Below are 22,680 nucleotides of genomic sequence, written 5' to 3' on the forward strand. Positions count from 1 at the left end.
GGGCTTTTGAAAAGTATGTTCTGAGCTGGTGGCTTATTGTAGGTGTAACGCTGACGTTGCAAGTCCAAGGGAACATGAGCCAGGGACCACGCTGAGGAGACAGCCCAGCAAGTGGAGGCCTGGGCAGGGAGTGGTCGGGAGGACTCCCTGGGACAACCACTTGGAGTCTTAAGAATAGGTCTGGGGGCTCCCCTGGTGGTTCAGTGGTTAAGAATCACCTTGCAATGCAGGGGATGTGGGTTCAACCCCTGGTTCAGGGGAACTAAGATCCCACATGTCTCAGAGCAATGAAGCCTTCCTGCCAAAATGACTGGAGACCCTGAGCCACATCCAGAGAGTTCATGCACCCCACCCAACCCCCGTGGGACACCGTGAAGTTGCCCAGGGAAGCAGGGTGCCCAGTGCAGATGACCCACAGTGAAGGTGCCAAGACTAAGACCCTATGCAGCCAATAAATAACAAAGTTTAAAAAACGGAAAGAGTCTGGGTGGAGGATGAGGAGTGGGGATACTCTGAGAGGAGGGTCAGCAAAACAGACCCACCCATGATGGACACAGGGCACCCGAGGTCCTCGGGACCAGGGGATGTGAGGGGGAGGTCAGGGGTCCACCGGAGGGGCACTAGCGACCGTGCAGGGCCTCGCTGGAACAGTGAGTCAGGGCATCTGTTAGGTCACAGATGACCTAGTGAGGCTACAGAGTCTGAGGATTCCTGGGTTACTTCCTCTCTATCAAGGACTTGTTTACCGCGGAGCCCTGAGAATCCTGTCCATACATTTAACATCCAGCGGCTCTCCTAAGATGCTCAGTAGGAATTGATCTTGGACTCTTGGCTCCTTAGAGCACCATCTGTCCTTTAAATCTTGTGACCCAATCTCCCATTTTTAAAGGACTGTCACAGATCTTTTGCACGTTTTTGTTTGGGCCTTGCTTTGTCCCCTCGTCCAGAAACACAACAGGCTTCTGTTGTAAGGGCTCCACTCTTCTGCCGACCATCTACCCTTAATTATTCTGCACATGCTTTTGTTCTTTCTTCTTTTCTCACGACCCCTTTCCTGTCCCGACTGTGTGGTCAGCAAACTGCCCCCTCCACACGTCCTCCTGACCTTCATGTTGATGCTTTTTCTCCCCAGCTGTTTTCCTGGTTTCTGCAGCTCACTTTTCATCTCGTCCTGCTGTCTGAGAAGGACTTGTGTGATCGCATGGAGAAACCAGTCTCCAAAGAGGCCCCACGTGTGCCCTTCATACAAGAAGCGCAGCATGGAACCCCCTCTGAGCCCCTGACCAGCGAGCGGCCCCCAGACACGGGGCCACTTCTGCTTCCTCACTCTTGAAAAACAAACACATCACCACCTAGGTTACTGTCTATGCCCTGATTTTACTTCCTTAAATAACATATTAAAAAAATAGATATCAAAAATGTAGTCCTTTCAATAGTGTCTAAAGGAAAGAAAATACGTGCTTTTATCTATTGTGAGTTTTTCTCTTGAGTTCATTTCAAATGAAAAAGCATCAAAGACTCTGTAAGAGGACTGATATGCATTTACACCAAGGGCTGCAGTTTCCAGACTCTTCCAGGTGAAGGCCCCATAGCAATTGCTTCAAACATTTTGCCCCAGATGCCGGAGGAATGCTCACTTCCCCCAGGAGTTTTGACTCTCGCAAGGGCGGGAAGGGGCAGCGTGGGTCCACGTAGGGGATGACGTCCTGGGCTTGGGGTGGTAGACGTTCCCGGACTGCTGGCCAGGCCCCTACGCTTCACGAACCGTGGCTGACTAGACAAAGCCACACTGCTTTTACCCATCGTAGAGTCAGAAATCTAGACAAATACCGAAGTCAGTAATTTTCATTGCCTTTCTCTCTACTTTGCTATTTGTGAGATAAATCACTCTAGGGAATTTTGTGTTGTCAGAGGTCGAGGTGTCAGAGGTCGTGGGAGAAGTCCCACCCACACTCAGTTCAAGATCAGGCCAACAGTTCGAGGATCCTGACGACAGCTGTTCAATCCCTTTTTAAGCACAGTGATTTGCAAACAGAAAGAGGAAGTATTCTAAATTAATTTAGCAAAAGCTGTGGTTCGCAACCTCTGAAGAAGCACCACTTATGGGAGCTGTTTCCAGGACCGCAGTGGAGATTGCGTCTGAACCCAGACACCGGATTTTAAACAAACCTTAAGTAGCGACCCACTGCTGACATAACCCAGAAAACTGCGTTTTTCATGCAGGACAATTTATAATAATAACTCCTCAGAATTCTTTTCTCAAATAAAATGAATTTTGCTGATCCATGTAAAGTAAGCCATCATCCTATTACTGATTTTTCCACCAACATTTGCACAAAAATCTCCAATTCTAGAAATGTTGCTCTTTAGACCTTCTGATGGTGTGGGGTTTACCCCATTACATAGGTTTTTATGTATTTCCGAGTGCAATAAGCAATGGTTCCTATGCAGATAGCATCTATGTAAACAGGAGCATCCGGTTTGCTTCCTGGACTTGCCTGGGAGCAGAGCTCAGCAGTTCTCTTCCTCTTCAAAGGGAAAATCCACTCCTGCAAGATACTACTGAGAAATTATTCTTTTACTAGCAATTTTAGTGGGGAGATCAAAGAGGGAACAAATGATGCTGTAGAACACAGATTCCCTACTAAATGCACCATTCCTCCAGAATTCTCTGATGAGAGCTCCCTGGTCACCTTCAAACAGCTGCTGCAAGTTATCTCCGAGAAGGGGAGGCAGGCTGGACTTAATCTTGTCACTCTGGCACTGGCTTTGAGGTTTATGACTTTATTCTGCAATTATCTACTGGATATATTTTTTTTCTTCTATTTTTTAAGAAGAACATAAACATAATTTCCCAGGCCCATGAAAGAAGACAGAGGACGGTTATCTCTGAAAGTCTGGGAAATGTTGAACTAGATGGTATTTCCCGTCATTAATTCTCAAGGGAAAAATGCACAAAATGAACAAATACTCCTGACTGAACTTGCACTGGTTTTTATACAGCACCTAATAGTTTGTTTTCTTAATTTCTCCTTGACCACAAACATTTTCCCAGTTTCCATATATCCCACAAACATTTTTCTCTTAAGGCTATGTCTGCAGAGAAGGATGTTTCGGCAGGCGTCAGCCAAGCACAGGGTTGGCCTCTGGTACATTACACCATTTCATGACTTGCCTTTTTCTTCTCTGTGACATTTATAAAAAGGTGCTTCTAGCACAAAGTGCTTCACAGGAGAAATATCAAGAGTGAAAGAGAGTGTGTACAACCCCCAGGACAAAGGGTTCCCCGTGTGCACGGCTCCTCCACGGCTGAGGGCTGCCGGCCCTTCAGCCCGCTGTCATGGGGGCTCCACCTTGCGTCCAGGTGTGGGGATGCGAGGCTGGATGGTCAGAGCAGGTGGGAGACGATCCAAGAGGGATGTCACAACAGACGAGGCTTTCTGTGAACACTGAAGGGTTGGAATCTAACGCGGGCGCTCTGTGAAGGGCTGCAGAAATTCTAACGAGGTAGCCCTCGTCTTACACAAGCCCCTAGACTCCTCACGGGGGACGGGGCACAGTTCTGGAGACATGAGCCCTGTGTTCCCCTCTCTGCCAGCTGAGGATTAAAGCCAGCTATTTCTACTTTTCATTCGGCTTTGGTGGGCAGGGAAAGCCAAGATTCTGGCCTGTTACAAGGTTACCTGCTCACAGTCTGCCTTCATCCTGCCTTTGTGTAGCTCACGCCTAGCTTCCTTTGGAATTTATAGGGATCTTGTAAAGCAAGGATGCGTGGGAATCATTCTTAGTGGGGAAACCAGCTCTGGTTTGGTTGACCTCTGAATTCTCTTAGTTAAAAGCAGAGCCGACAGGAATCTGAGGTTTCTGGGCAACAATGCTGTCCTGGCCCAAGTTCAAGACAAGGGGTTCTGCCCGTCAGGGCGGGCAGACTCTGGCCTGTGTGCTGCATTTCCTGTCATAGCCCCCAGGTCGCTGGGCCGGGGAGTTATTCGGGGCTGGATCACATCCCAGTCCTCAGCTTAGGTTCCCGGCTGCCTTCCTACTAACAGAAATTGACCCAAGATTGTTTAAAATGAAAACAAAAAAGTTAGGGAAAATGTATTAACGTGACAAGTTTAGGAGGTAAGGGGAACATGTAAAATGACAGAAGGCATCCATCCCACGCAGTTGTCTTTAAACAGCATTTTCGATTTGCCAGTATTAAGCTGAGAAAGGCTGGGGAAATACCTGCCTGGCAGCGAGCTAGTTCTGCACAGTCTCTTCTTTGGCCACCTGATGCGAAGAGCCGATTCGTTGGAAAAGACCCTGATGCTGGGAAAGATTGAGGGCAGGAGGAGAAGGGGGCGACAGAGGATGAGATGGTTGGACGGCATCACTGACTCAATGGACATGAGTTTGAGCAAGCTCCAGGAGATAGTGAAGGACAGGGAAGCTTGGCGTGCTGCAGTCCATGGGGTCATGAAGAGTCGGACATGACTGAGTGACTGTACAACAAGTTTCTTCTTGGTCATGCTCAGCACGGGCTTGCAGGGGTCAGTTTTCAGTGAACAGACCATTTCCACTGAAAGGGCACAACCTTTGCTGGTGGACATTGGGGGCCTCCGTCTTGGACATACAACCCATTTCTCCTTCCCTGACGGTTCCACCCTTGTCTATGGCAGAGTCAAGGGCATTTCCTGGGCATTGACCCCGGTGGGTTTCCCCTGAAGCAGGATTAAGACCAGTTCAAGGGTGCAGGCAAGGTTGGGAAATAAAATTAAAAACAGTTAAGTTGTATTTAACTCTTTTTGACCCCATGGACTGTAGCCCACCAGGCTTCTCTGTCCATGGAATCCTCCAGGCAATAATACTGGAGTGTGTTGCCATTCCCTTCTCCAGGGGATCTTCCCTGTCCAAGGACTGAACCCCGGTCTTCTGCACTGGCAGGTGGATTCTTTACCTCTGAGCCACCTGGGAAGCCCCAAATTAAAAACAGAATCTCCCAACCCAGAAGCCCTCCCCGTGAAGGTAATAGAGAAAGAAAACAGGTTTACCATCGAGACAGAGTTAAACCAACACATGACACACGTTGCAGGTCACCTGTAGAGTGGCGCCAAGGCACAGCGAGCTCTCCCTCTGGTCCAGCTGGGCAGACCTGACCTCTGCACACGTGGTCTCTGGGTGCAGCTGGTCCTCAGCCTCTAATAGCATACAATTCATCCTGAGTCTATCTGGTAGTCAGGGTAACATCTGTGCAAGTGAATCAGCTTTATGGAAAGGACAGATAAGCTTCTCACGCTTATCTTACGACAGGAGGTCATCCTGGAACTTGGAGTCAGGCCCCACGGATGCTGGGCTGCTCCCTGACCCTCCAGGAAAGTGGGAGATAGGGGGCTCATCACCGCGATGTTAATTCCCAAGAGATGAGCCACATCCTTGAGGAAGATGGTCCTGGTCATGAAGTTCAAGGGGCTTCTTCAGTTTTTACAGAGGTGTAATACATGTCACAAAGGTGAAGACCCAGGACAGGGCTTCTAAGGTCCAAGGGCGGAGTGGGACCTTTTCTCATCTTTCCAGGGGGAAGATGATTAGATTTTCTTTGGACCCCTTTTCCTCCAGTTCTCAAACTAGCCTGAGACTGGTGAGCAGCCCCACTCCCACTCAGGGCGAGGGATCCCTCTGGGCAGGTCTCCCAGATGTCAGCCTCCCAGGGGGCTGATTCAGAATCCTGCCTGCACCCCTGGTTCACAAGGGCCACGTGCATCTCACGTACCAAGAATGCCTATTGGGTCAGTTCCTGCCCGACCCCTTGCACTGATACAGTGAAACTGCATGGGCTGCTGAATTATATTCATGCTTCTGATACCTTATCATTCCATCAATCCATCAGTCTATCCATCCATCCATCCATCCATCTATCCATCCATCCATCACCCCTCCATCCATCCATCCATCCATTCCATCGAATACTTGCCACATGCCAGACCCTGGTGTGGATGCTAAGATTTCACAAGCAAACAAAACCACTCTAGTTCTCATCCTCAGAGAAACCTCTACTCATCTCAGAGCTGAGTGAACTTGTCTTTGCTTCTACTGAAGCAAAGCACATACGTGAACCATCCAATAAACCAGACCTGTCCATCTGTTACATCATCCAAGAATTCTTCAAGTTAAATGATACCTTATTGTAACAATTCAAGCTATACTAATGTTGTTTGAGATGAATTTTATTTGTGTTCTTACAATATATCACAGCTATATTCTCATAGAATTGGACAGTCTTACCGTTGGGACAGCCTCGAAAACAGTGGGTCATATTCAGGCACTTAAATATAAACAGAACTCCGTGTTTTAAACAACCCACTTAAAGCACTCCCCTACCGTGGGAGAGACAGCACAACCCTCATCACTTGTGTTTAATCGAGAGCAGAAATGTGACTCTTGTAATTCAATTTCAAAAGCTTGTTCAGTTCCCTCCGAGAATTATTACATTAAAGAGAAGAGAGACTATTAATCATTCCTGGCCGGGAGGTTGCATTTAAGTATTAGTGGGGAATTAGAAATCCCAGGAAAAGATGTTTGCAACCGCTCTGGTGCTTCACTGAGTCATCCAGGGTCCCCTAACTGTGCAGTCACGTTGTGCTAATCTGTGGAGCTCTTCTTTATGGACGTTATTTTGCATCTTATTGGAATTTCAGATAGAGTATCAATTCCAGCGAGGTGCTCATCAAAGGAGAGAAACTGAACGTTGCGCACACAGTGTTACCAACAGAGCGCAATAATGGGTTTGCAGATTCCTTTTACGCCAGATCTTATTCTGTGCATAAACATAATATAATTGATGATCCATTGCATTTAACCACATGAATAGTCACAAGCTTTATTTCTGCTATAATATAAAAAGCGTTCATTTTGTTTCTGTCTGTCTCCTTTATATTTTTCAGCCTCCAGATTGTGTATAAATAATGTAGCTTCTTCCTAACTCCTTCCTTCACCTTTGTAAATTCCTCTCTTCAGTAATTCATCTCCCTTGGTGTGTATAAGTTGTGTTTGTATTTTCTTCTGTCAGATTATTAACTTATAGATGACATTAACAGTATCCTATTAATGTCAATATTCAGTGATAAGTATTGAAATATAAAATGCCCTTCACATTATAGACATTTAATAAAACTTGTTTTAAAAAAAAGGAAAAAAGCTCTTAGGTGAGTGAATTATCACTTATAAAAAGAAAATATCCCTTGGCAGAACAGTTATCAACACTCTTTAAACTGTAAATTGACCCAGTTGAGAAGGAAAAATATCATTTGATGAGTCATGCGATTAGTTCCTTTAATGATGCAACTCTAGTGATGGAACAGCTGGCCCAGCATCTAGACCGAGCTCGAAAGCAAACATACTCATCGGCGCCTGGGTATATTTACCTATGTGTGAGCTCTTGTGGGCAGTTAAGTTCTTAGATTTGTACTCCTGAGTCTGGTTCCTGCTTTTGCGGTCACTTAATAGACTTCATTAAGAGAATCTCAGAGTCCGTGAACCTCTCAGGTTTAGAGAGATGGAGCTGAAACATAAATAACAAGTGGGATATTTGGTCCTAAGATCTGATTAACCACTGTGCTTTATATTTTGAGCTTCCTTCTTGCCCATTTGATGTATGTGAATGGACCCTGTGTGTCTCTCTCTCCCACATACAGATCTGGCCAAAACTGCGATCCTGAGAATGTGATACTTCTTAATGTTTGTTATCATCCTGCCAGATTCTAAGGCTTTACAGCAATTTCACATTCAGGATGTTAGGTCTTGACTGAATAAAACTAAATGCCTATTTGGCAAAAAAAAGAAAGGACCTAAGACCAATGCCTCATGGGAAGTAGGGAATCTCATCCCAGGTCAGTGGGAGCCACGGGCTCCCTAGCACTGCCCCCGGCACCACCCCCAGTCACGGGAGGAACCTTTAGTACTGGGAGGCTGGCTCGGTGTCGGGGGCCCTGGGACATTTTCATGCTTTGTTCTCATGTAGTCTTCCCAGTCACTCTGTGCAGCAAGCAAAGCCTGCCCTGAACAGTTTCAGAGTCACCAACTCATCTGAAGTCACAGGCTGCTATTGACCAAATTGTGCCCCAAATTCACCTGTTGAAGCTCTAACCCCCACGTGGCTATGTTCGGAGATAAGGCTTTCAGGAGCCAATCGATGTTAAATGAATCATAAGAGGGGGGGCCCTGGTCCAAGAGGATCCATGGCCTCATCACAAGAAGACCTCTGTGCATGTGTCTCTGCCGTATGAAGACCCAGAGAGAAGGCCCCTCTACAAGCCAGGAAGCTGGTTTCCACCTCAAATGGAATTGCCCAGCAGCTGGATCCCCAATTCCTGGCTTGAGCAGAGAGACAGTGCACAGCCCTGGTGAAGTGAGACCCAGCGCTTCTCCAAGACCAAGGCTCTGAACTGCCTTTTGGTAAGAAGAGGCACCAGCCCTTTCTTGAGACATTTTGAGAAGACGTCTGCTCTTCTGCCCTGTACCTTTTATCTCAGCTTTTAAAGAGATTTAAATATGTTATAGTGAATCACACAGGAGCTGTCTGGGCTATGGTTGCCAGATTCTCATCTTTCCACTGAGCTCCAGACGACTCGGGGAGGTCTAAGCGTGTGAGTGTCCCTCCAGTTCGATGCCTTCTCTTCCTCCTCTCTGACGAGGAAGGGCAGCTGCCAGCCACTCCTGAGAGGCTTTTGTGTTACACGTGCTTAGACTGTGAAAGGTGTGTGCTTGTGACTAACACACCTTCAGTTGAGAAATTCCGTCTCAAAACATTGAATAAAAAAACCATCTTACACAACTTTTCTGCCAATTTTGGATACATAACATAATATTCGTGTCAAATTTCAAATTAGTCAATGTGTTTCCTTCCCTGTGTGTGGCAGGGTGGTAAGTAAAACTAGAAGAAGTTAAGGGAAAGGTCCTTTCTGGCTTAGAGAGTTTGTGTGGATTCCCAGGAAGAAATAAAATATTTGTATCATGAGGTAGCAAAATAGCAAATTAGAACTTCCAAATGCTCATCAGTCCAACCAGTTAATTTCAATAAATAATGATGGAAGTTAGTGTTCCCTTTCAGGTGGGTATCTGTATAAAGACCCTTCTGTGAATAGAACATATCTTCTTTGACTTCGATCATGTAGCAACTTATTTTCCTGCGTTCTTCATGGGGATTTTGCCATTTTCATTATAAAGCTAAGGCATGATGAAATTAAATGTCTGATTTAAATCTAATGAGAAAGTTATTTTTAATTCTCTTTCCAACAGATTAGTGTCAACGTTTAAAAATAAACAGAGTTCATAACAAGTAATCAGAACTGAGAGCATGGTCCTGTCAGACAAATCACCTCCTCTTTATTCAGAGTCTGAAATGCTCAGTTAAAATGTCCACATCACCAGTTTTTTAGACCACTTTCACAGATAAATATAACCAAAATACTTGAAAGCTTTTTTATGTGTTCAGTGGTTATAAAGTCATAGGGTTGCTAAGATCTTGGAAACATTTCTTAAGTAATTAATAGTTTTTGTCCTAGCTCTCTAAAGATACCACCATCATCAACAACGGTCACATCATTGGCCCTCCTCTCCTATGGCTCTCCTGCTGCCCATAAAATAAAGCCCACAGGTCTTATCCTGGTCTGGGGTCCCTGAGGGACGTGGCCTGCCATCCTCTCCAGACCCTGGTCTCCACGTCGTCCTTCTTTCTGTTTCAGAAGACCTGGGTTTATTTCCATTCCTTTCCAGTGTCCGCCCGTCATCCCATCTGACCGTTAGCATCACATGCACCTGCTTCCTGGACCACCGTCTACCCTTGGTCTGGACTTTCCTCCTAAGCCCATGGCTCTGAGACCAGACCATCCATCAGTCATCCTACCTGAACAGAACAACCCGGTTCACTGGCCCCATCCTACGGGTCCTCAGCCTCTTGGCGGACAGATGTGTGCAGATGCTCACCGTGGCTATGACGTGTCTGTGGACCCTGACGACCCAGCGGACCAGCAGAAGAGCAAACGTGGGTGCAGAAACACAGGGAGCCCTGGTGCACGTGCCCAGCCATACCACCAGCCCAGTGTGGAGAAAAGGTTCAGCTCCTTAGTTTCTCCTTCTCCAGGATATAATTTTGAATTTGCTGTGTATCCTTCCTTTTATATTCTATTTTACTAAATCTACTCCCAGAGCAACTCAGACTAAGTTTCTAAAGAAAGGGCCAGTCATCACACCACCTGAGACAGGCACCCCAATGCTCAAGTTGTGTTTTCAGTCGCTCGGTCCTGTCCCACTCTTTGCAACCCCGTGGGCTGAAGCACACCAGGCTTCCCTGTACTTCACCATCTCCTGGAGCTTGATCAAACTCATGTCCATCGGGTCAGCAATGCCATCCAACCATCTCATCCTCTGCCGCCCTCTTCTTCTCCTGCCTCCAATATTTCCCAGCATCAGGATCTTTTCTAACGCGTTGGCTCTTTGCATCAGGTGGCCAAAGTACTGGAGCTTCAACCTCAGCATCAGTCCTTCCAGTGACTATTCAGGGTTGGTTTCCTTTAGGACTGACTGGTTCGCTCTCCATTCAAGCGCCAGCACTACCAGCATCGGCGGCCACATGGGTGAGAGCGTGAGGTGAGAGCCCACAGCAGCACCCTCACTCCCTTCCCTGTTTCCCAGTGTTCAGTTTCACAGTTTGGGGGTCTTTACCACTCTTGGAGGCTACGGCCACCTGTGAACTGAATTGGAGTCTTGTTTCTTTGAAGAGTTCCCTGTGGCCTGAGAAGTGAATGTCTTTTCAACATATTTACCTCCAACTTGCCATGGAAAATTCAAAGAAAGGAAAAAAACAAACCCTAGGCTAGACCGTTTGGTTCTTGATGGCAGGACTTAAGTCCTATTAAAATCTATATCCCCATTACTCAGAGCAATGAACCACATGGAGGGAACACCCCGAGCCCTTCTGAACAAGCTGGCTGAACGGTACGGTTGCACACATTATTCCCTGGGTGTTTCTAATAAGCCATGGGGTCTCCGTGGAGACTTGGCAAATTAATGACTGAATGAGTAACTGTTGCACAGTGTTTGCAGAGGCACAAAAAATTTGCAGGGCATTTAGAAGGGATGAATTTACTCAGCTCTATTAGAAATGTACTGACTTGTTCCCATATGAAAATTTTTATAAAATCATGCTTGTGTTTATGTAGAACTCAAGATTTGGATTTTAAAGGGAGGTGAGATATCAATCTATTTATGCAAATGTTCATAATGCATTATAATTATTTGTTTTTTCTTCTTCCTAGAGAATAAAAGCAGAGATATAGTCATTTTATCTTGAAATAACTTGGAGCCCAAAGCTCCAAGTATATCATAAATCAAGACAAACTGTAGTTATTAACATTACTTGGTCCAAACAAAGTTCCATTCTATTCAGTTTTTCTCCTTAAATAAGTTAGAGTAGTTCATTTAGGGGTAATTAGATCCTCACATATTTTATTGGATCTTCGGAGGATATAAAATCATAAGAGATAAGCATGCTCCTGCTGGCGTAAGCTTCTTTTGGGGAGAGGAAAGGAAGATGCAAGGGATGGGCGTGTGGTGTGCAGAGGGTCCTGGTCTCCCACTGGCGTAGCTGTGAGCTCCTCTCACTTAACCGGCGAGCACAAGACAGACTCAGAGCGGGGAGCCCGGCCCCGGGCTGCTTCCGGTTCCGGTCCAGGAGAGGCTGCGCATGTCACTTTTGTTTTTCCGCATTTCCCTCTTACCTGCAGTGGGGACCGGCTGTGTCAAGGAGATGGGTGACTTGCTTTTACCCTAGACCACTCTTTCCCTGTGGTTAGAAGGTCATAATGTCCTTTTCTTCTTAATCCCACCCACTGTCTTCACTTCCTCTGCTGTGTCTCTGATATGTGCAAAGAGCTCTGCATTTTTTGCACTACTGTCCCTTTCCCAAGGCTGTTTTCAAGCTTTGAGCACTCAGATATTTACTTTTTAATGAAAACCTACCGACATCATTTCTCTGCTTCCTACATTTCGTGGGCTGCATGATGCAGATTGAGGACGCAGATCGTTGGCGGACCCTCCAGCTTCTGCAGTCAGTTTCTCCCAAACTCTCCAGCGGCTCCCCGACCTGCCCCTCCCCCTGGAATACCGGTCTTCACACGCTCAGACAGGCCACTTCATTTCTTCTTCAGAGATGCAGGCATGCCTAGCCCAACACCTCAATTCTTCCCCTTCCCCAATCTTCCCATCTCACATTTCCATGCAAGGTCACCCCTCCAGAAGATGCCCCCTCGCCACTCAGTAAGGAGACGGCTCAGCTCTCCTTGACACCTTGTCACTCCCCCCACATCCAGCCTCAAGGCTTATTTCCACAATCATTTGTCGCTTGTCCGGCACCCGCATCACTACAGGAGGACCTGGGTCGCCATCCACCTCTGCCCCTTCTGCCCCATCTCCGCAAACAGCCCAGTGCTGGGCACCTCAATGGTAAACATTTGTTGAGTGATTGGAAGAAGGAAAGATCTTTGCCAGGTTAAGTGTCTGGGTCCAAGTGTTCTTTTCTATCAGATTTGTGGACATGAAAATGCAGATAAGAATGGGCTGTCGTGACTTTGCAAACTAATGGAAAAGCCAAGCAGTGACAGTGCCTTAGAGCAGAAAGCATCAGAGCAGGACAGGAAACGTGCACGAGGGCCACGCGCGTTCTCCCAATGCAGAACCACAGCGTCTCCTTCAACTTTTAAGGTCAGATAATGCATCATTCTAAGACCTTTAAAGTGTATCTTTAGTAAAGTCTCCATTCCAGTTAATACTAAAAATTAGGGTTCAAAATATTTGCTATTTATATTTGAAGCGATTACTTCACTAGCATCCACCAAAACATCTTGTTAACGACTTTTCTAAGAAATCTAGCTGTTCTGCAGCCCTTGTAAATATTGTCAACCTAACCTCCCACAGGGTGTCTGCACAGTCAGAGTTGGTGTCCCCATGGTTTTTCCAAAGAATGTTTTATATAAATCAGTTTATTATCATTGCTGTCTTAGATGGTGCTGGGGAGAGGGAATGTTTCCTTCTAGCCCATTTGGTTCTTTTGGCTGCTCTCATAATTAAATTGACAAAAGACAGATTAACAGGAGAAAAAACATTAATTTGTGTGCACAAAGATCTCCAATAAATAAGAACAAAGATGGGGCCAAAGTAGCCAGCTTTTCTACATTTTAGAAAAAGGAGGATGAAATGTGTGAGGAATTGACAGAACAAAGAAATTTAGGCTTGGGTACTTAATTTATATTTTTAAAAAAAGAGTTTGGCCTTGGGGTCATAAAAGAGCAAAGAAGTAACACGTTTGTCTATGCGACCTCCTTGGCCCTAAATTCCCATCTCTGCTAATAAAGGTGCTTCTCTGCCCACTTTTAGAGAGAGAGAGACTTTCACATGGGAGATCCATTCCCTGTTCTCAGAGAGACGGAGGGGATGAGAGGCAGCTGTTTCTCTAGTAATTTACATCCAAAATAATCAATATTCCTCCTGGCATCTTGGGGGTGGCCTGCCCTGAGCCCACACAACAGTCAAGGAATTTTTAGTTGCTATTGTTTTTTAAATGGAAATCACTGTTTCTTTTATCTCTTCATTTGAGCTTGTTGAGTGGCGACTCATTAATTGATCAGGAGCAAGGCTGTATGTTCATATCAACAGTACTTTTCATTCATAACTAAATGAGCATTTTGACTCATAAAATAGCTACATGGAGTTATATGGGCCATGCAAAACCATCCATTCTCTGAGTGCTAAAAATTGATGCATCTGTAATCCAACCTCCCTTTCTTTCTACTTGTCAAATGAGGATTCACTACTGTCACTAATGTATTTTTCCATTCAGAGTGAAGCAGCTGGGGTCGGCAATCCACAGCCTCTCCTTCCTGACCTAGATGTTAATTTTCTAAGGAAAGAAACAATGGCAGCCCCTGCTTATCCACCAGAGGTCTGGCTTTCAGGATTATATAACGCATGGCTCCACATCTTTCCTAAATCAGCATAATGAATAAAATAATTAAGCACAGATAATGTTGGCAGAATTCAATCAGGATGTTAGTGTTTACATTGTAAGGACTAACATGAGGTTCAGCTCTTTGCAGAGAGACAGTAAGAAAGTCAAGGAAATGAAGGGCTTCCCTGGTGGCCCAGTGGTAAAGAATCCGCCTGTGAGAGCAGGAGACATGAGTTCCATCCCTGATCCAGGAAGATCCCACCTGCTGTGGAGCAGCTAAGCCAGTGAGCCACCGCAACTGAGCCTGTGCTCTAGAACCTGGGAACCACAACTCAAGCCAGCACACCCTAGAGCCCATGCTCCACAATAAGAGAAGTCACCCCGGTGAGAAGCCGGCGCCCTGCAACGAAGAATAGCCTCCACTCCCACAACTAGAGCAAGCCTGGGCAGCGACAAAGACCCAGCACAGCCAAAAATAAAGCAAAATGCAAACAGCACTAAAAGGTTGAATCATAAGCAGCCGGAGGTTTGTCATCCCTGGGTCTGTTGGTGTGGTTCTGGCAGTGGGTCGTTTCCTGTTTTGGAGCTGGGGACACTGCAGCATTTTCCGAAGGGAGGCTGTGGGTCCGCCCATCTGCATTTGGACAGGAATTATTAAATGCATCTGAAGTCAGCCAGAGCCCACATCCTAGAGCAACATGCAGAGCAGCATCAACCACAACAGTGGAAAACCACAACTGCTGCTGGAAACTTTCCAAAAGCACTTGTTCAGCGACCCTTGGCTTTTTATGGTAAAAGAAGAGAGGAGTCAGCGGTTCAAAATTCAAGCATTAGCATCCACTGGGGGGTTAAAGGTCAAACGCGGATTATGACCCTAAAGACAATGATCCCATAATGTCAGGAACAGTTTTGAACTATCCCAGAGAAAAACACAAATCAACGACTTCTTTTTTTTGAGCGGAATTTAGTCACCTGTTCAAGTAAGCCACGAGCGGAAATTGTTAGACTAATCAGATCCTGGAATCTTACTATATAAATGGACATAATAAAGATGATGTTGATTAAAAGAGGTTTATATTGCTATGTCTCTCATCTTTCTTTAATTTCAAAGTGGTTCCTTGTATAAAAATATCGAGATTAAGAAATAGCATTAATGTGTGCAAGTGTTCTCTAAGAGACACAAGTACACCTATTTTAAACCAATTTGTTCTTTTATGATGAAAGAGTAATTATCAAAACTGAAGTCGGGAATGCAGAAACCTAAGAGTAATATGAAGAGAATGAAATAGACAGGGCACTTTTAACTGTGATTAAGAGTTAAGAGCCTCAGCCTATTGTATTTTTTAGATTCCACACATAAGTGAGGTCGTACAGCATTTGTCTATGTCTGATTTATTTCACTTGGCATAATGCCCTCCACGTCTATCCATGTTGCTGCAAATGGCAACTTTTTGTTCTTTTTTATGGCTGAGTAGTATTCCATTGGGCTTCCCAGATGCCATCAGTGGTAAAGAACCAAGCTGCCAATGCAAGAAACATGAGACACAGGTTTGATTCCCGGGTTGGGGAGATCCTCTGGAGGAGGGCATGGCAACCCACTCCAGTATTCTTGCCAATAATGCCATGGACAGAGTAGCCTGGGTGGGCTACAGTGCATGGGGTCGCTAAGAGTCAGACACAAATGAAGTGACTTAGCATGCACAGACTTACCTCTCCTGGGGCTTACTTGAGAAGAGCCAACAGAGAATATTCCTCAGGCTTCAAGGTGCATAAAAATGCATGGGGGCTTGTTAACCTATCTCTGGGGATTCTGGGTCAGCAGGTCTACTTTTGACATTTGTAACCAGCATGTCAGATGGTTCTGGAACAAGGTATCGGGTTAAGAAAAAACTACAATAACATTACTTCCAGCAATCTGCATGTTCTTTACACATCATGGAAAGAGATCTTACTTAATTTTAGCTTGTACATTCATCTTAGGTACAGATTGGTGCAACATGCACAAAGTACATGTATTTAGCAATGGCTATAGAAACCCAGGAAGAATGAAGGGACGGAGCCAAAGCAAAAGCAATACCCAGCTGTGGATGTGACTGGTGACAGAAGCAAGGCCCGATGCTATGAAGAGCAATGTTGCATAGGAACCTGGAATGTCAGGTCCATGAATCAAGGCAAATTGGAAGTGGTCAAACAGGAGATGGCAAGAGTGAACGTTGACATTCTAGGAATCAGCGAACTAAAATGGACTGGAATGGGTGAATTTAAGTCAGATGAATTTTAGTCAGATCTACTACTATGGGCAGGAATCCCTTAGAAGAAATGGAGTAGCCATCATGGTCACAAAAGAGTCCAAAATGCAGTACTTGGATGCAATCTCAAAAATGACAGAATGATCTCTGTTCATTTCCAAGGCAAAAAATTCAATTTCATGGTAATCCAGGCCTATGCCCCAACCAGTAACACTGAAGAAGCTGAAGTGGAATGGTTCTATGAAGACCTACAAGACATTTTAGAACTAACACCCCAAAAAGATGTCCTTTTCATTATAGGGGACTGGAATGCAAAAGTAGGAAGTCAAGAAACACCTGGAGTAACAGGCAAATTTGGCCTTGGAGTACGGAATGAAGCAGGGCAAAGGTTATTAGAGTTTTGCCAAGAGAACGCACTGGTCATAGCAAAAACCCTCTTCCAACAACACAAGAGAAGACTCCACATGGACATAACAAGATGGTCAATGCCGAAATCAGATTGATTATATTCTTTGCAGCCAAAGATGGAGAAGCTCTATACAGTCAGCAAAAACAAGACCAGGAGCTGACTGTGGCTCAGATCATCAACTCCTTATTGCCAAATTCAGACTTAAATTGAAGAAAGTGGGGAAAACCACTAGACCATTCAGGTATGACCTAAATCAAGTCCCTTACGATTATACAGTGGAAGTGAGAAATAGATTTAAGGGACTAGATCTGATAGAGTACCTGATGAACTATGGACTGAGGTTCGTGACATTGTACAGGAGACAGGGATCAAGACCATCCCCATGGAAAATAAATGCAAAAAAGCAAAATGGCTGTCTGAGGAGGCCTTACAAATAGCTGTGAAAAGAAGAGAAGCGAAAAGCAAAGGAGAAAAGGAAAGATATAAGCATCTGAATGCAGAGTTCCAAAGAGTAGCAAGGAGAGATAAGAAAGCCTTCCTCAGCTATCAATGTAAAGAAATAGAGGAAAACAACAGAGTGGGAAAGACTAGAGATCTCTCCAAGAAAATTAGAGATACCAAGGGAACACTTCATGCAAAGATGGACTCAATAAAGGACAGAAATGGTATGGACCTAACAGAAGCAGAAGATATTAAGAAGAGATGGCAAGAATACACAGAAGAACTGTACAAAAAAGATCTTCACGACCCAGATAATCACGATGGTGTGATCACTCACCTAGAGGCAGACATCCTGGAATGTGAAGTCAAGTGGGCCTTAGAAAGCATCACTACGAACAAAGCTAGTGGAGGTGATGGAATTCCAGTTGAGCTATTTCAAACTCTAAAAGATGATGCTGTGAAAGTGTTGCACTCAATATGCCAGCAAATTTGGAAAACTCAGCAGTGGCCACAGGACTGGAAAAGGTCAGTTTTCATTCCAATTCCAAAGAAAGGCAATGCCAAAGAATGCTCAAACTACCGCACAATTGTACTCATCTCACACACTAGTAAAGTAATGCTCAAAATTCTCCAAGCCAGGCTTCAGCAGTATGTGAACCATGAAGGTCCAGATGTTCAAGCTGGTTTTAGAAAAGGCAGAGGAAACAGAGATCAAATTGCCAACATCTGTTGAATCATCGAAAAAGCAAGAGAGTCCCAGAAAAACATTTATTTCTGCTTTATTGACTATGCCAAAGCCTTTGACTGTGTGAACCATGATAAACTGTGGAAAATTCTGAAAGAGATGGGATACCAGACTACCTGACCTGCCTCTTGAGAAACCTATATGCAGGTCAGGAAGCAACAGTTAGAACTGGACATGGAACAACAGACTGGTTCCAAATTGGGAAAGGACTAAGTCAAGGCTGTATATTGTCACCTTGCTTATTTAACTTATATGCAGAGTACATCATGAGAAACACTGGGCTGGAATCAAGATCGCCGGGAGAAATATCAATAACCTCAGATATGCAGATGACACCACCCTTATGGCAGAAAGGGAAGAGGAACTAAAAAGCCTCTTGATGAAAGTGAAAGAGGAGAGTGAAAAAGTTGGCTTAAAGCTCAACATTCAGAAAACGAAGATCATGGCATCTGGTCCCATCACTTCATGGCAAATAGATGGGGAAACAGTGGAAACAGTGTCAGACTTATTTTGGGGGGCTCCAAAATCACTGTAGATGGTGACTGCAGCCATGAAATTAAAAGATGCTTACTCCTTGGAAGGAAAGTTATGACTAACCTAGATAGCATATTCAAAAGCAGAGACCTTTCCAACAAAGGTCCATCTAGTCAAGGCTATGGTTTTTCCAGTGGTCATGTATGGATGTGAGAGTTGGACTGTGAAGAAAGCTGAGCACTGAAGAATCCATGCTTTTGAACTGTGGTGTTGGAGAAGACTCTTGAGAGTCCCTTGGACTGCAAGGAGATCCAACCAGTCCATCCTAAAGGAGATCAGTCCTGGGTGTTCATTGGAAGGACTGATGCTAAAGCTGAAACTCCAGTACTTTGGCCACCTCATGCAAAGAGTTGACTCACTGGAAAAGACCCTGATGCTGGGAAGGATTGGGGCCACGAGGAGAAGGGGATGACAGAGGATGAGATCGCTGGATGCCATCACCGACTCGATGAACATGAGTTTGAGTGAACTCCGGGAGTTGGTGATGGACAGGGAGGCCTGGTGTGCTGTGATTCATGGGGTCGCAAAGAGTCAGACACGACTGAGTGACTGAACTGAACTGAACTGATAGAAACCCATCAGCACACGCCTGTGGACACACTGCTCACTGCACCCTCACCCTCACTCCCTGAGTAGTCAGGCCACTCTTCTCCTTGTTTAGTCTCTAGTAAACAATATTTAAAATATTCTACAGCCTGCATTGCTAAAACAGTGTTTTTTTCTTTCTTCCAGTCCCCATGATAAGACTGATTAAACTCTTTTTCAAGTAATATGAAACATTCTCTCAAGGGTCTGTAATTTCTGCCTTTGACTCTTTATAATCTTTAAATTTGCAAAAAGTGAAGTATATATTAATGAACATTAATTAGCTGTGTTCAGCTACATTCTCAGTGAGAAGGTCAGGTGCCCGGACCATATCACCAAAAGAAATGAAAGATGATTACAGAGAAGTGTTCTCTGTAGATGACATCATAGTAGTGTTACTATTATTATTTTGAGAATCTGAGTGCTTTGAGGGATGGCAAGAGAAAAAGAAAGAAATTTAAATTTAATTTTTAAATATATAAGGCTTGTGATTTTTTTTATTTAATCTTCAAAACAATCTTAATATGCTGATATTATCACTAACATTTCTAAAATAAAAAATAATGACACTGAAGGTTTAAGATCAGCCAATTCACACAGCTGTGATGAAACTGTCCCCCAAGCCTTTCTGACTCTAACCTCTGTGCCTCCTTTGGGCAACATGTGTGCTAAGTTGCTTTAGTTATGTCCCATTCTTTGCAACCCCATGGACCATACCCCACCAGGCTCCTCTGTCTATGGGATTCTCCAGGCAAAAATACTGGAGCGGGTAGCCATACCCTTCTCCAGGGGATCTTCCCGACCCAGGGATCAAACTCAGGTCTCCTGCATTTCAGGCAGATTCTTTACTATCTGAGCCATCAGGGAAGCCCAATGTAATACAAGACACTAAGTAACACTGTTTTGTTCAATCTTCAGCAATTTTTCTTCAAAATAACTTGTTCATAGAATCACAACAATTTAGTACTTGGTGAAATTACCAAAGCTTTATATAGTCAATGATCTTTTGCCATTGCCATTGCTAAGTCGCTTCAGTTGTGTCCGACTCTTTGAGACCCCATGGACTATAGCCCACCAGGCTCCTATGTCCATGGGATTCTCCAGGCAAGAATACTGGAGTGGGTTGCCATGCCCTTCTCCAGGGATCTTCCTGATCCAGGGATCGAACCCATGTCTCTTGTAGCTCCTGCACTGCAGGCAGATTCTTTACCACTGAGCCACCAGGGAAGAGCTTTATATAGTCAACGATCTTAGAATCCAACAATTATTCCAAAGAAGAGATCCTCAGAATGTAAGAGTCCACTGGAAAAAATTCTAAGAGTACTTAAGAGTTGGGTAAGTGAGTTTGTCTTTTTGAGAATGTTCATAAAAAACTGCATGAAATGTGGATATGCATTGTGTGTGAATGTAACAATTCGTGCATCAAGAGTACACTTACATACAATATATGCTCACATGTGCAAGGAAAGAAATCTCCGTCTACACAAGTGATTGCTAGCAACCTTCCTTTGAAGGTGGGCCAGGCAGTCACCACTTAACAGCTGTTTCTCGAAGCCCCTTGGGTGTGCAGCTGTCCTGCAGGAGGCCGTGGGGAGCTCCACTTTGAAGAGGCCTCTCTGTCTGGAGTGTCTTTCTCTGCCGAGAGTGGCCTTTCATTCTGGAGCTCAGCCAATCTCTTTGCCTGAGATCACCATTGTGATCAGGAACAGTAATGCTTCAAACTCTGAGTGTGTTTTGAAATATATATTTTTTCAAGTGTTGACATGATATGGGTGAGAGGAAAAATAAAGTGTAAAATATTTCTCTCTGAAATGCATTATCCTTATCAAAAATTGCTAATGGGAATTTGTGATATTTCAGAGTTCTGGGTGGTAGCTACAATTTTCTATTTAGCATCAGAAAAACCAGAGTTGCACCTGAAAGGAGCCCCAAATAAACCACAACACATCAGTCTTTTAAAAATGAAGATTCTGAAAATGTGTTCTGCTAAATGAACAGAACCAATAAGTCAATCTGAGCAACTGGCTGGATTGGAGAAGAAGGGAAACCGAGGAGCCCCTTGGGTAGACGCGCATCTCATTAGATAGAAGGGAATTGCTGTGCTATGTCACAAAGTGCTCATTATAGATGGATCATTGAACATGCACAGTCTTTCAGAAACTTTCCAAAAGCTACAAGAAAATCAGACATACTGACTACGGAAGAAAATTCTCAAGAACTATTGTTTTATGGTATCACAAAGATGGTTGAAAATTATCATTTAAAAAAAAGAAAGTAGCATTTCTATTTTATCATAACACATTTTCTTAAGATCCCATGAAAAAGAAATTTCCCCTGCATACAGCAGCGGTGTCCTCATAGGGTGAAAGGGCAAATTTTGAACTTATACCTCTTAAAATAGCATTATTGAGATATAATTAACATACTATAATGCTTGTTCATTTAAAGTGTTTGATTCTATGGGTTGTAGCATATTTAAAAGGAATTATACTTACAGAATATCATCACAATCTAATTTCAGGAAAGCCATCATCCCAAACTGGACAAAGTTGATGTCAAATAAAGGAAGTATCTATTCATGGAAAGATCTCCATTCTGGCTTCGTTTAGGGTCTGTTTGGTTATTAGGGGCCCCTGCCTTACTTCCATGTACTGTAGGCCTACTAGGCGGTTATGAGATCATAATCACCAGGTTATGAGGCTCAGGGAGGGACTGGCACAGGAAGGTTGGCGAGGGGGTTGGTTGAGTCCAGTTTGCTGTGTTCCTAGGGAACAGAAGAGGCACGGATGAACTGATTCATCTCTGGAGCCTCTCGTTCCACTGATCGGTCTCTGGGCTCTTCATCTCTCCTGTGCCCTGGAAACCATCTACCGACCACTCTGAGCCCCGGGTCGGGAAGACCCCCTGGAGAAGGAAATGGCAACCACTCCAGTATTCTTGCCCGGGAAATCCCATGGACAGAGGAGCCTGGCGGGCTACAGCCCATGGGGCCACAGAGTTGGACATGACTGAGCAACCAGCACTTTCACTTTCATTCTTTCTTAACTCAAACTTCATAAAAATCAAAGATAAAGGGCATCTTTAACCTAAAAAAAAAAATGTTTTCTACAGCAGCTTTAGTCAGCAATGAGAAAAGTTAAAAGTAGTTTTAAGTTTTCTATAAGCACTCAGATGATTAAATACTAAATTACTTTCAAAGTATATGAACTCCAAGGCTCATATAATTTTACTAAGTGCTCTGTTTACATCTTACTTTAGATGAGTCAACTAGGGAACCTTTCCAACAGAGGCTGCAAAGCTAGTGACATTCCCCCGCGGAAATGACCAAGATGCTAAGAACACTCTGTAGCACCTCTGTTTCATAAGCAGAGAGTAGGTGAGACAATGCAAAATCATTCAGGGTGAATTCTGCAGGGTGATGACAGACTGTCTGCCGGCTCACTTCAGGTCTGTCCTAAAGGACCTTAGTGACGGGGACCTCAGTGTTCCTTTGGAGCTTTATTCCTGCCATGCGCAACATTCCAGGGTGTTTTCCCTCCGGGGCATGCATTTGTTTGCAGACACAGTGAAGAAATGTAGGGTGTTTACTGAGGTCTTTTGAAGTGAATGTGGTCCTCTGGAGAAGGGAATGGCAAACCACTTCAGTATTCTTCCCTTGAGAACCCCGTGAGCAGTTTGCCTCATGAAAAGGCAAAAAAATAGGACACTGAAAGATGACCTCCCAAGGCCGGTAGGT

At 44.5% G+C, this 22,680-nt stretch overlaps 1 long non-coding RNA gene across 4 annotated transcripts in view; it reads right to left on the bottom strand.

The window, feature by feature from the left end:
- The window catches only part of LOC133237445 (uncharacterized), a 45,531-nt gene extending 23,750 nt beyond the window's left edge, over nt 1–21,781 (bottom strand). For all 4 annotated transcript variants that reach the window (XR_009733192.1, XR_009733191.1, XR_009733189.1 and 1 more), the window contains exon 1: nt 21,440–21,781. This is a non-coding gene — a long non-coding RNA (uncharacterized LOC133237445). The remainder of the gene's footprint in view (nt 1–21,439) is intronic.
- Nucleotides 21,782–22,680: the final 899 nt, after the last annotated feature.

This window comes from Bos javanicus, chromosome 24 (genome assembly GCF_032452875.1).
Source record: "Bos javanicus breed banteng chromosome 24, ARS-OSU_banteng_1.0, whole genome shotgun sequence".
Lineage (NCBI taxonomy): Eukaryota > Metazoa > Chordata > Mammalia > Artiodactyla > Bovidae > Bos > Bos javanicus.